Source organism: Pleurodeles waltl, chromosome 2_2 (assembly GCF_031143425.1).
Source record: "Pleurodeles waltl isolate 20211129_DDA chromosome 2_2, aPleWal1.hap1.20221129, whole genome shotgun sequence".
NCBI classification, from domain to species: Eukaryota; Metazoa; Chordata; class Amphibia; order Caudata; family Salamandridae; genus Pleurodeles; species Pleurodeles waltl.
The window spans coordinates 647,952,560-647,965,594 of NC_090439.1; the positions used below are offsets into that span (position 1 = coordinate 647,952,560).

At 41.7% G+C, this 13,035-nt stretch overlaps 2 protein-coding genes across 5 annotated transcripts in view; one reads left to right on the forward strand and one right to left on the reverse strand.

The window, feature by feature from the left end:
* The window catches only part of PLAG1 (PLAG1 zinc finger), a 222,014-nt gene extending 210,472 nt beyond the window's left edge, over positions 1 to 11,542 (reverse strand). For both annotated transcript variants that reach the window (XM_069220201.1, XM_069220202.1), the window contains exon 1: positions 11,355 to 11,542. The gene's annotated coding sequence lies outside the window, so the exon portion shown is untranslated. The remainder of the gene's footprint in view (positions 1 to 11,354) is intronic.
* A 66-nt stretch (positions 11,543 to 11,608) lies between these two features.
* CHCHD7 (coiled-coil-helix-coiled-coil-helix domain containing 7) overlaps positions 11,609 to 13,035 on the forward strand; it is a 254,313-nt gene continuing 252,886 nt past the window's right edge. The window contains exon 1 of one of the 3 annotated variants that reach the window (XM_069220205.1): positions 11,609 to 11,689. The gene's annotated coding sequence lies outside the window, so the exon portion shown is untranslated. Of the gene's footprint in view, positions 11,690 to 11,762; positions 11,900 to 13,035 lie in introns of those variants that run through there. The other 2 variants (XM_069220203.1, XM_069220204.1) reach the window with 2 other exon arrangements.

A 13,035-nucleotide genomic window follows, 5' to 3' on the forward strand; every position in this document is an offset into this window, starting at 1 on the left:
CCCAATCTTTCTCGCAAAAGGTTCAATATACAAGTTAAACAAAACAGGAGACAAGGGGCAACCCTGCCTAGTGCCTCTAGAATTTATGATAGGCCCTGTGAGATTCCCATTAACCAACACCTTGGCAAAAGGTGCTGTATATATCTGATCGATAACCCCACAGAACTTAGTACCTAGATCGGCCCGCCTTAGAATTGATTTTAAATAATTCCAGTTTACCTGGTCGAAGTCTTTCATTGCATCTAAAATAATAATTGCCAACGGTGACCCGAAGTTTGTAGCCAAATCTATTGCCCCGATCAATTCAAAAGTCAACTCATGCACATATCTACCTTTAGAAAAGCTTTTTTGGTCTGGGTGCACCAAGATATTAACTATCTTACTCAGCCTGTCCGCTAAAATTTTAGCTAATAATTTATAAATCTCTATTCAACAACGATATAGGCCTATAAGACACACATTTCGCAGGGTTTTTATCAGGTTTCAAAATTAATGAGATAACAGCCTCATTCCACGAAAGAGGAATACTATCGTCATGCTCAAAAATCCCCCCAAACAAATCTGTCAAAACTGGGATTATCGAATCCCCTAGTGCCTTTTATACCTCCACTGGGATGCCGTCAGGGCCCGGAGCAGTCCCAGTCTTACTGCTATTCAAGGTTCTCCTAATTTCCTCTGGCGTAATTGGGGCATTCAGTGTTTCCCTTTCCTGCGGTGATATACATAAAGATATATCAGACCCCAACCAATCCGTCACCATGTCTTCTCCCACCTCTAACTCCTCCGAGTACAATTGTGTAAAAAAAAACATTTGAAAAGCCAATTCAATCGCTGCATTGTCCGTTCCTCTTTCTCCTGTCTGCTCCATTTCAATCTCATTAATATAGTTCCTTACTCGATCTGCTTTACCTTTCCAGGCTAACAACTTCCCGGCATTTCCCCCATACTCAAAATGAGCCAATTTGCGTGCCTCCCATCTCCTTAGAATTCTTCCCTGTAATACATTCTCCAACTGTTTTCTCAACCCATCCAAACTAGCCCTCAAAGCCTCTGTCTCACCTGATTCTATCAACTCAACCTTATACTTCAGCATTTCTTGCTCTAACAAATTAATTTCATTTCTAAACAGTTTATGCTTCTGATATGAGATATTCGTGATCTCCCCCCTAATAACAGCTTTAAACGTATCCCATACCACTGACATTGGGGCTGTCCCTACATTTACACTGAAAAAGAATTCTGATTCCTTACGTAATTGCATCACCACCTCCTGATCCAGTAGTAAAGAGCGATCAATAGTCCACCGATTACTGATTATTCTCTGCGGAAAACTCATATCTAGCACAACCGCGGAATGGTCAGATAAGTGAGAGGGCAGATATACTATCTTTTTCACAGACTCTCTCATGCGTAAACCTAATAAGAAATAATCAATTCGGGAGGCATGCCTGTATTTCTTATTGAAAAAAGAAAAATCCCTACTACTCCCCACTCTTTGTCTCCAAATATCGCACAAACCAAATTCTTTCATCATCCTCCTTAAATATTGTTGCGATTTGGGCGTGCCTCGCGACTTACAATTATGCCTATCCAGCTCATTATCTAACACCACATTAAAATCACCCATCATAATGACTGGGTCCGAGAATTCAAGAAGCTGAGAAAAAAGCTGTCTTAGAGGTTCTATATCATCACAATTAGGGCCGTAGTACCCTACAAAAACAAAATAATGACCATTAAACTGTACTTTAACTACAACCCACCGCCCTGCTGTATCCGATATTACCTCCAAAATTACTACATTTCCCTCTTGAAACCGTTTAAACAAAATAGCCACCCCTTTAGTATGATAATTGTGCTCTGTGCATGCAAACGCTTGGACCCACCTCAGCTTTTTTATTACACTCATACACTCAGCCTTTGCCAAGTGTGTTTCTTGCAAAACCAAAATTTGTGCAGTTGAATCATGCAAATACTGTAATATTTGATCCTTTCTTCCTCTCGTCCTCAGACCATTAACATTCCAAGAGAGAATTTGCAATGATGTACTCCTTGCCCCCTGGCCTCTCCCCCTGCTAGCTATCTCTCAAATATTGAACAGCACAAATAACTGGGTTGAACAAGGCACTTTTTTAATACTCTTCCCCCTCCAACCCCTGCCCTACCCAACCCCCCCAACTCCCATTCCCCCGCTACCCCACCCGTGGAGAACCCCTCCATATAAAGACCATAATTGGTCCAAATTTTAGAACGCCCCCGCATTCCTGGGTGATTTAACTTTTTAAAAAAACTAAAACTGCGCTATTTTACGGTCTGCCCACTTTTAACTACTTCCAATAATTCATCCGCCTCAGTCGTATCTCTAATATTGTACATTTTGTTATTATACATAACCCGGAGAAAGGCTGGAAATTTCAACTGAGCCGAAACCCCCTGAGTCTTAAATATCTCCAAACGCTTCCCGAGCTCCCACTACCTGTCCATAGTACACCTATGTAAATCAGACCTAATCTCAAAGACATCATTCACTTTTAAAGATTTTTGTTTTAACGCTCTAGATAAGATCTTCTCTTTCATCTCATGTGTCAAAAAATGTATCAAAATTCTCCGAGGTTTACTACTGTTCATCCGCATCCTAAAAGGATCCCGGTGGGCTCTCTGAATATCCTTTCCGATTTCCTCATCACTCTCCTCCAGTCCCACTGCCGATTTGATTAGCGAAACCACAAAGGCTTTAAGATCGTTGCCTTCCGCACCTTCTGGCACTTTCAAAAGTCTTAAGTTATTTCTTCTTTAATAATTTTCCAATTGCTCAATCCTATTTTTTAATACCTGCTCATTTCCCTTCAGTGCATCAATCGCACCCTTATGTTGACCCAGTTCCTCCTTCATACCGCCCATAGCCTCTTCGAGAGCCTGAGTTCTCTCCATTAAGCCATCTATCTTTCTTTCAAACACCGTGCAAACCTCTTATCTCCCCTTGATTTACTTCTGAATTCGCAAAGCCTCTCTTTACATCCTCAGAGATGGACAGAATCAGCGCCTCAAACGAGGAGCTCTGGGACAGAGAGGGGGCAGAAACGGCTTGAGAGGTTTCTTCAACAACCGTAAGTGAAGGGTCCTGTGACTGTAGAGCCACTGTGGTTAAGCTCTGAACTTGAGGGGCGCCAAACTGCTCCTTACCAGACTGCATCAGGAGGAGTGTCTTCTCCAACCCTGCTCCCTCTTTATTTCCTCCATTAGCCTGGGACAACGAGACCGTACTATTGTCCACCAACCCCCTACCCTCACCAGAGGAATCCGCAAGCTGTAAAGTAGAAGCCTCCATCACCGCCCTAACCTGACCGGGGGTAAGCTTGACTACTTCCGGCCTCACTTTAAAAAATGACCTCAAGGAGGGAGTCAACTTATCTCTCCCCTTAAGCTTACTTTCCCCTCTTTCCTCGCGGCGCTCCTTCTTTCTTCACATGGTTTAATTGTAGTCTTCTTCTTACATAAGCCCCCCTTACCTTCCAACACCAAATCAAGTTTGTCAGTCTGAAACTGACCAGTCCCCTCCACACTCATTAGACGAAAAGGGGGAGGGGGGTATCACCTCCCCCCCCCCCACTTTGCCTCACTGTTCTTTGACTGGTCGAGAAATTTTTAGCCTATATTAAAATGTCTGTGACCCTCACACTTCAGAAACAAAAATGTGCCTCATTAGTGCTTTCCTTTCCTGGCTGCTAATATTTTTTTAAATATTTGTACAGTTCATTTACAGGTATTTAAATGTTGAGTGTTACAAAAAACAACATTCTACGACATTTCCTTTCACACTCCATGTACCCCACCCAGCAAGATTGTCATAAGGTTCATTTTACAAAATCCTCTCACTTTGCAGTAAAGGAAGGAAAAGAAAACATCAATGGCCATGTTACAAAAATAAGCAGCAATTTGTCAGAACACATAGCCTGGTATTTGACTGCTTGGAAATGTGACAAGATAAAAACAAGCTTTAAAGGCACCTTTATTGCTAAGTAATGTACTCAATTCCTGTAGTTATTTTGGGGTTTGCTGTAGCAACTGCTGCACCTCTACTACCAGTGCTTAAGTAAGTGTAAGTGTGTTAGACTCCTCTCGCCTCCTCAGCTCTCTAGCTGTGGTCCTAACCTGGAAGTTCAGTCCATTCTCATTCCTTCGGCAATCAATTTGCCGTTTTTTTTGCAGTGGACTTCATACCACATTGTCCTTGTGCCTTTCTTCTCCTCAGTGCAGAGCTGCTCATCCTGCGCTCCTAATTTGGCCAACACTCCCATGAAAGCTTCCTCTCTACTGCCTTAATCCACCAGCCAAATGAAACACATCCCATACAGACAGTTGCCTATACAACTGCTGAGATCTATGTTCTGTCTGCTTTAGAGTAGCACAGTATGCAGACAATGATATAAGTGCTTCTATGCTTCACAGTATGCTATATTCAGGTGGTGACCCATCTGCTTCTGTACTGCACAGTATGAAATTGGTGATACTCCTACTTCTGTGCTGCACATTATGCACTGGAGGCAGACAGTGACCTCAACTTCTGTACTGCACAATAAGAAGGCTGTGATGCATCGGTTTCTGTGCTGCACTGTATGCAGGTCTGACAACTGCTTCAGTGCTGTACTGTGTGCAGTTGGTAACATCTACTTCTGTGCTGCACAGTGTGCAGGTTGTGACATCTCTTTCTGTGACTAATTGTGCAGTCTTTATTCTTAAGTCGAATAACTGGTTTCACTTCATAGTACATTGCAACTCTAGCAAGTTTTTATATGAGATGATAAACAGGAACAATACTGCCCAAGTCAATCGACAGTCTAAGATAGCTTTCTCCATACCAGCCACATGATTTTTGTGACATACCGTGATACCAAAAACTATTTGCTGACAAATAACGCAGACCACTTTTACGTAATGGATATTTACCAACACATGGATTTGTTTCCAAGTTAGTTTTCATTCCCTTGTGTGCCCTTTTCAGTTGGAATATATTGGGTATACAGCTGATGAAGAGGTACAGTATTTATATGCAACCACAGAGATTACATTTCAGGACGACATAGTAGGGCAGTACTGACAGCACTTCTCCCAGTGATATTTGCACTTTGAAATATAGAACCAGGACTAGGGTATGCCCAGATGTGGGACCATTGCTCGCTGCACCCCTCGATTCAAGCTAACCTGGCTGATGAGGAGTGATACCACAAAACCGGTCCCAGGCGGCTGGTTTCCAGTCCAGGGGGCAGTTCAAGCTGGACTGTTCCCATAGGGAGCAGAGTCAAGACTGATAAGCATAAGGCTGGGTCCAAACTGGGATGATGTGGCTAGAAAAATAACGATGGATTAAACCCAGATATGTGACAGGAGGTGAGTGTTTTAACAATGTCAACACTGCTGAGATCATTTTATTTTTGTGGTGTTGCTGTGTGTGCCCTAAGTGGCTAGGGTATGCCCAGACATGGGTCCCTTGCTCGCTGTGCCACTGAATTCAAGCTTTCCTGGCTGATGAGGGGTGATACTCCTAAACTGGTCCCAGGATGCTTGTTTCCAGTCCAAGTAGGACTTGGCTTGGCAGTTCAGGCTGGACTGTTGCCATAGGGAGCAGGGTCAAGACTGATTTGCATATGGCTGGGTTCAAACTGGGGTGAAATAGCAAGCAAAATAATGATAGATTAAACCCAGATCTGTGATGGGATAGGGATGAATGTTTGAAAAGTTTCAACATTCTGCCAATCGTTTCACTTTGTGGTGTTGCTCTATATATTCAACAAGTGCATTTTCAATGTTATACAGAGCAGATTTTTTTAAGAATCTTCTTATTGTCTTGCTTTTTAATAAAGGTACATATTTTCCTCACTGTGGCAAGTGGTGGCAAATACACTGAGGGGTTCCTGACACCTGGATATTTACATTTTAAATTTGGGTCACTTCTGAATCAGTCTCCAAATTAAGAAGCCACTAATTTTTAGTAACAATTAATTACCAAATATGTGTTTCAAACATGCCTTTTGAATAAAATAATACTGAACCCATTGCAATATGTTTCTCCAAGTGACTTGCTGATTTTTAAAAGTTGGTGTAGTTATTCACATTTTGAGTGTGCGTTTAGCTGGTAGAGAATGGAGTTTTATGTGAGTGCAAAATGATATGAGCAAAAAATACTTCTTTGAAATCTAATTTAAAATATATTGTTTTGGTTGTTTCAATTTTGCACAACATGGTCTGTAAGCATAATTGAGTAATGCGTGTCAGGTTAGTAGTGAAACCTTGTATGCACCAAAATAAGAGTGTTTGTTTGCTTCATGTGATTCGATTCTCTGTAAAATTGCTGTTCATTTATTCACTATCATTTGCAAATAGCATGGCTGTCTGATTTGTTAAATTTGACATTTGAAAGCACATTGTGTGTAAGGAATAGATTGTGTGTTCACCAGGTGTAGAGAGAGAGATTTGCTAAATTGCCAGACTGAAGGGAGAATAAACTTCCCTGTATTTCGTGGCACAGACATTACTCTTTCCTAGCTGTATTACTTGGATGAATTCAATAATTTACTGTATAATTTGGTAGTCTGTATGACAGGAAAATATTGTGATACATCAGCCATTGTAAAAAGTAATGATTTTAAAACCACCTTTTGTATACATTTATCAAATAGTTTTTCAGAAAAATATGCGCTACCAATTATTATCATGAAAAGGCTACTTAAGATAATGTATAAACTAAATTAGGAGCAAAGTCCCTGCAAGCATTCTTACTACCAGGTAAACAAGCCATTTACTTTGTTTTAATCCTGGTTAAAGAGAGTTACATACAATAAAACATATAATAATTAACTGTGGACTATATTTTCTAAACAGGGGGAAATATAGCCTCTGGTAGTCTTAACAGTCTAATTAGTGTGTACATAGTTTTCTTAAATTAGAACTCATACCATAATAATACAATGTTTCTTCTTCAGAACTCTAATGAATGAATTGAGGCAACAGGCGAAATAGACAACTGCCCCTCATTGTTGAGATTCACTGAAATTTTAAAAAAAAGATATCGGGAGCAACATAAGTCACACATTCACACTTTTAAAGCTATTTTCATGTAGACAGACAATGGTTGTCAATTTTAATGCTCCTGTACCTTTCCTTTTGGTGGTGGAGAGGTCACCAAAGAATGAGTTAATCTCGTGACCATTTGATGATCAGCCACAATGTGTGCTATCAAATATACCTGAAACTGAGTTTTAATTGGTATAGTATGGTTTTGATTGCTAGAGTCCCTATTACAAATGATTTCAATTGATCCAAAATAGATTAAAAAACCTACCATGCAATTGTGCTTTGGAAAGCAGGCAATGGCTAACAAAGTTTTGAAAGTATCTCAAATTAAACACATTTTTTCTAGTATTGTGCAATAAGATATCACTTCTCAGCAGCCTAATAATATGATTCTAGAAATATTTGTTATTAATAAAACCTACAATTTGCTGGATGTGTTTTTCATTAAAATTATGAAGATATAGTCTAGTTTCTAACCAGCAGACAGGGCAGATGCAAATGCGTAAAGTATAGTATAAACAACAGGCAACCAAAACATTAGGGTACGCTCTCTGTATACTTCGAATGTTGGTTATTGGTTTAGAAAATGTAGGTATTAATCAAAACATTTGTGAAAAACTAAATATGTTAAAAAAATGCAATCAGTGCAAACAAAATATAAACCAGTTTATAAAACGAATACATCATTTGTACAAGAGCAGCGAAATCTACAAATTTTAAATTAGTTCGCTCTTGTCACAATCTGTAATAAAATGCAGAAACGACTGCGAGCAACATACAGTATGAATGTAAACATATATGACCAACAAGGAAACAAGGTGGACAACACAATGATATACACATTTTGATTTATTAGATTATTTGTATTCACAAAACTGGTAGTACAAAAGTGAAATGTTGAAAACCTAAAGTAGCAAACACTACAATCTAATTTTACCCATGAATATGCAACCAAAATTAAGCTGACTGAAACTGCAAGCAGTGGGAATCTGATCCTGAGAAACTGTAAGACCATTATTGTAAGTCACACGATTAACATATGTCGGAGTAGTTGTTCTTTGTCTATATATAATATTAAGTTTGTTTTGTTGAACCTTTTATTTGCAACTCAAACTTGACAGTAGTTTATTACAGCAGAAGAGGTGAATAAAGCATTTGCTCTTGCTGGTTGTATAAAAAGGAAGTTTTTACTGAAGTAAGGTCAAAATAACAGGTGCTATGTATTGCCTTCAATTTCAATACAACATAAATTACACTGAGTATACATAAAAATTAAGTAGTAGACATGCGGCAAGTATGAACCCAGAATACCTAACAGGATTATATGGCAGAGGAACAGTGAATCTTAAGGACCTTCAATCTTTAAGAAAAATTACACCACCATTGAATACATCAATTTACTACAACAGTCTAATCAGAAAGCTGCAAAGCATCATTTTTCATGAGTTTTAGAGATCTCCATTTAAAACAGCTAAATATTTAGAATCACATATAGACAAGTAATGCCAGACGTAATTACAATAGAATTAGGTTAAGAGAGAAATTAAATTAAATGGATGATTGGAAACAACTTTACTTTTTAAATAATCTTCTTCAATTACCTTGTATTTAAAAAGCAAGCCTAAACTAACTTGATCAACAACATGCATTTACATGTGCATTATTAGAAATACTAACGGAATCCCAAAAAAAAGAAGACCGTTAAAACCAAACACAATCAAGTTAGAACTAGTCTGATTTCTAAGCATTAGATCACTCTTTTTTAATGTTATTTCCCCTGGCAGAAGTAAACTTACAACTTATAGCCGTGTACTTCTACAACCATTCACTAGAGCACAATGAAAGTCTTAGTCAGAATGACAATATTTCAAGAAGGCAGTAGTGAGACTAAGTTACCAGCACTTACAAAAAGCTTCAGGATCAGGTATTTGAAAGTCACATCACTGCCTATGATTTGGGGGAAATAAAGTGTTTTGGGCAATCCAGTACAGCTTCTACAATTTTTTCACTGTGAAAATAATTCAAGCCAAAACTAAACGAGGGTACCTAAAGGAGGAGCACTTGCGATTACATTTTCTTTTATATTGAAAAGTAGAGGTTACTGGTGCACAAGTAACAATCACCAACCATGGCCAGTGTGTTCTTTTATAAAATTGTACACGTTGTGGCCAGACATATGGTGCAGCAATGTTAGTATCGTGTATCATTATTTCATACCTCAGTGTTTTTTTCTGGTGCCCTGTGTTAATTATGTGCACATTCGAGCTTTTACAGAAAACACAACTCTTAATAGATTAGATCATTTGACGGGATTGGTGCTGAACATTGAATACATGTTTTGTAAAAACCCTTGCAAATACGGCGTGCACGTGATAAATAGCTTTTTCCTGAACCGGATTCTCTGAACGTTTATGGAAGCGATCAGTTACACGGTCGCGTTTATTTGTTGAATTGCACAACTCCCGGACACTCAGATGCACTATTTACATGAGTTTGTGCTACAGATACAGGTACACAGTGTGTGTGTGATCTTTCTAACGCAGAAGCGCCGTCAGCGTGTGCAGCATGAGTGAGGGGTGCTAGCAATGTCATCCATGCAACTTATAAGGAGTCAACCCATGACGCCTGCTGGGGTGGTGAGAGCAGCGAATCTCTTTCAAAGCAACTATCGTAAATGCAAGATTGACATTCCAGTGAAATTATCAAGGCAAAGAATATTCGCACATCCAAATACTTTTCTCCCGAAAACTAAACCGGACTCCTGCGACATAGCCATCCTATCAACTGCGTGCGCATTGTTGTTTTGTTTCTTTAAACACGCCAGGGGATGTCCCCACGTGGAACCAGTCATATCACCCCTGGTCTACTTCAATGTGATGCAAAGCGCAGCATCACTGACTGATCAATTAAAAACAGGAAAGCACGCACTCTCGATGCCCCGAGCTGCACAATAAGCAGGTGAAACGGGAACACAAGGTGAAAAGAGAACCAAACCCTCAGCGCAACAACAATGTACGGGCATCAGCGAGTGCAAGGCTGCAGACCCCAGCCACTTTTCAGACGCCAAATAGTAGCGGGCTGAATTAGTAATCTGAGGGCAGCCTGAAGTTTAAACGCAAGGTGATGCTTGCACGGGGACGAGCTCGGTGGCCAGTAAGCAGCAGGTTTGGGGGAAGGAGCATAAAAAGACAAATACCCCAGTACCCCTCTAACCCCCCTCTCCCCCCCCCCCCCCACACACACACACTGGAAAGGAGCGCAGATTGCTTTGCTCGGCTTCTCTTCTTGATGTAGGAGATGCACGCCCATTTACACGGAGATCTATCACAATGAGTATCGGAGATTAGAGTTGAGCTGCAACCCCACCACCTTTATAGTGGTGCCTTCAAAAGTTCATTCTGGTATTTAAAAAATAGACGGGGGAGATGCCGCGGGCATTACGAGCGGAGACGTTCGCCCAGAATGACGGAGGAGCCAATCACTTTTCGTTCGCACCTAGAAACATCCAGACGATTTTTAAGAATGTAAAAATATATTCTTGTTTTAAAATGTTTCTCTGCACATCGGATCTCCCTCCATTTTGGTTGTTTATGACACCGACAACAGGCAATCCTAGTGAACTTACTGTTTGGTAACAAAATAGATGCGCATCCATCCGGCACCCACCTCAAAATACTACCTCTCACCTTAATAAGCCGCCACCTGGACTCCTCAAGTGTAGGCTAACCAGGTCTTTACCACTACCTTCTGTTTCTGACCCCTTTAAAACAAATAGAATTAGTCCCTTTACCAATCCAGATCACCCCAAGGCGTGCCAGAGATTACCGGGTACTTCCCTGTAAAGTTGCTAAAACTCCGGTGGCAAAATGGATTTTTTAGGATTTTTTAAAAAAATTATTTTGGTCCAGGCATTTTTTTCCTTCCCCTCTCCCTGCTTCTTCTCTCGGTGCTGCAGCCTTTCCCTCTCTCCCCCGCCCCCTCCCGCTGTTGCTGTCACAATATCCAAAACTGCGAGAGAAAACTTCCCCAAAACTTTACTTTCCCGGCACAAGTTACTACTCACGGACTGCTACAACGGGCACAGCACCTACTGGCAGATCTTGTATACCTTGATATATTTTTTAAACATTTATTTCTATTTTTTCTAGCTATCGGGTTCGGAGCAGCACAAACTTTTTTTTCTCTCTCGCTCTGCCTTCCTGCCCTCTCCTCATAATTTAAATAACCCTGATATTACAGGACTAAACACCGGCAGATCCCCGCAGGACCCGCCTCAGACTCACCGCGGGATCCCCGGCATCCTCCCTGGCCTGCGTTTCCGCGATTTAGAACGACCGGGGAATTTTCTGTAATTTTTTTCTCATATTTTTTTGTTGGGCGATGCGGGCCTGGAAATTGTTTGCTTTCCCCTCTTTCCAGCAGCCATTGTAGTTGTATGCGCTGCGGTGCAGCCCATCCTGTTAGCCCGGCCCAGGGCCCGCCTCCCTTGCCCGCCATTTGGGGGCGGCACACTGTCATTCAGTCCGCTGCCCTGGCAGGGGTTGGTCGGTCCGACAGGGATGGCAGGACTGAGAGAAGAGAGATGGATAGCAGTCAAGCTGAGCTTGGAGGCGGGCAGGTTAGAGGCGTTTCTTGCGCTCTTGATTTGCTACTTGGTCCGCCGTTCAAGCGTCGCCGCTCCTCTTAGTTGGCTAATGAAACCGTCGGTCAGATATACAGACGTCGACAGGGTTAGGGTGTACGAGTACATATTACGGCGCGTGAAGCATTGACGTATTTTGGTTTGAAAATCTGCTCCACGTTCGAGTTATGTGCACGGCTGGGGCAGGTAAGTGCACAGCTTTATCGGACCCAAGCGGGGCGTGAATCTTCGGAGTGGCGGTGATCCACTCTCCGGGAGCCAATGAGCTATTATTAAGACCGCTGTCGGGAGAGGCACACATTTGTATTAGGAGCCTACAGAGGGTGAAGGTCGTGAAGTAAATTGCCGCGTGCAAAGCGCATATCCACGCAGTCGTACTTTCGAGCACAAGTGCAGTGAGAGACGAGCACCCCGTATTTCTTCGGTCTCAGTGACCAGGTTTCCAGCGAGGTTAACGAATTGTGGGGTAACCTCCAACCCATCAGACGGTGACCTTGTGTGCTTTCCCGGAGATAGTGCCGATGTCACCCAAAGCCCTTTCTCCCGGGAGAAGATAAGCTTTGCGCACAGTAGCGCCGGTTCCCTTCTTGCGCCAGAGCGTTACTACTCGGTGACCCTCCACCTTCCCAACATGCATGCCACTTAACACCGTTCGGATCTTATCGCTTCTCGAACTAGGAAACACCATATGATCTCTAGTAGACTGGCCGGGAGAGTACGTGAATTTGCTTTGCTGTTGACAGTTTAAAGTCATAAACGTCAATATAGTTGTTATTGTTGAGGTATCGATAAATGCGGCTTAAATCAAAGAGTCACGTTTCCTTATTATTTATTTCTGTCTTGTCACCCAGAGTGGAATTGGCAGGGGTAATGCTGACCCAACGCGTGATGTTTCTCGTTATGAGAGGATCACCTTAAACATTGAAGAAGTTCATCACACCTCACGCATTATCTACCTTCTTCCCAGGCTTGCCTGTCCATGGAGCAGAGTGAATGAACGGTGGGGGTAATTCGTGCTTGGGAGTCAGTCGCCTCCTTTGTGGCTGCTGTTTTTGGGACGCAGCGGCTCTCTAAGGAAGCGATCAGAGGTCAAACGTATGTACACATCGTAAAACCAACACTTCCTGTTCTTGGACCTGTGTGCTTGCAACACTTGCATGTGACTTGACTTCAGTCTTCAAGTATCCATCGCTGCGAGTAACAACAACGATACCATACTGTCAGGGCAATGTCTCCTCACTGTTCCAGCTTATTTCATTCGTGTTGGTACTTGGCTGTTTAAAAATATTAAACTGTTTGTAGCGGAACACGCAGTACTTTAA